Source organism: Cibotium barometz, chromosome 61, assembly GCF_041138505.1.
Source record: "Cibotium barometz isolate CiBa-2024 chromosome 61, ASM4113850v1, whole genome shotgun sequence".
Taxonomy (NCBI): Eukaryota; Viridiplantae; Streptophyta; class Polypodiopsida; order Cyatheales; family Cibotiaceae; genus Cibotium; species Cibotium barometz.
In genome coordinates, this window is record NC_141106.1 from 38,395,141 (window position 1) to 38,396,908 (window position 1,768).

The following is a 1,768-nucleotide window of genomic DNA, read 5'->3' on the forward strand; positions in this document are numbered from 1 at the left end:
AGTCTCTTGGTACTTAAGAGGCCATGGAAAATCCGGGTCTTCCCCATACGATCGTACCCAAACATGCTCCGAAGGAACTAAACTTTTCAAGAATGTGGGGGGACCCACCCCCACATGCTTGCAAAGTTTGGTCACAATTAGAGCATGTTTGGGTTAGTAATTAGCGCCCAGTGCGAATTTTTCAAGTCTCTTGGTACTTAAGAGGCCATAGGAAAGCGGGGTCTTCTCCATACCATCGTACACAAACATGCCGCGATGGGAACCAAACTTTGCAAGCACATGGGGAGGGGGCCACCCCCACATTCTTTCAAACTCTGGTAATGATCAGAGCATGTTTGGGTTAGTACTGAGCGCCCAGTGCGGATTTTTCAATTCTCTTGGTGCTTAAGAGGCCATGGAGAATCCAGATCTTCCCCATACCAACGTTAAACATTCTCCGATGGTGGGGACCAAACTTTGCAACAATGTTGGGGAGACCCACCCCCAACTGCTTGCAAAGTTTGGTCATGATCGAACCATGTTTAGGTTAGTAATTAGCGCCCAGTGCCGATTTTTCAAGTCTCTTGGTACGTAAGAGGCCATGGAAAATCCGGGTCTTTCCCATACCATCGTACCTAGACATGCTCTGAGGGGGACCAAACTTTGCAAGCAAGTGGGAGAAACGCACCCCCACTCTCTTGCAAAGTTTGGTCATGATCGGAGCATGTTTGGGTAGTGCAGATTTCTCAAGTCTCTTGGTGCTTAAGAGGCCATGGGAAATTCGGGTCTTCTCCATATACCATCATACCCAAACATGCTCTGATGGGAACTAAACTTTGCAAGCACATGCAAGGGGGCCCACCCCCACATTTGCGTAACATCTAGTCATGATCGGAGCATGTTTGGGTTAGTACTTAGCACCTAGGGCGGATTTTTCAAGTCTCTTGGTGCTAAAGAGGCCATGGAAAATCCGGGTCTTCCAAATACCATCGTACCCAAACATACTCCGATGGGGACCAAACTTTGCAAGCATGTGGAGAAGACCAACCCCCATATTCTTGCAAAGTTTGGTCATGATCGGAGCATGTTTGGGTTAGTAATTAGCGCCCAGTGTGGATTTTTGAAATCTCTTGGTGCTTAAGAGGCCATGGAAAATCTAAGTCTTCCCCATACCATCATACCCAAACATGCTCCGATCGGAACCAGACTTTGCAAGCATGTGGGGGGAGCCCACCCCCACATGTTTGCAAAGTTTGGTTATGATCGGAGCATGTTTGGGTTAGTAATTAGCGCCCACCACCAGTGCAAGTCTCTTTGTGCTTAAGAGGCCATTGAAAATCCGGGTCTTCCCCATACCATCATACCGAAACATGCTCCGATAGGGACCAAACTTTGCAAGGATGTGGACAGGACCCACCCCCACATGCTTGCAAAGTTTGGTCATAATGGAAGCATGTTTGGGTTAGTAATTAGTGTGCCGGTGCGGATTTTTCCAAGCCTCTTGGTGCTTAAGTAACCATTGAAAATTCAGGTCTTCCCCATATCATAGTACGCAAACATACTCTGATAGGGACCAAACTTTGCGAGCATGTGGGGGGCTGTTGAGATATCAAGCTCATCTAGTGAGGCAGTGGACACTGATGACCCGCCTAGGGGATAGGCCCCACACTTACACCACTGGCATGGTTGGTGAGATCTTGGGTGATATGCGGCTAGTGGGATGACAGGCTGTGTGAGAGCCATTCTAGAGACTAGCATAGTTATAGCGCTAGCTCATTTAGTTGGGTTC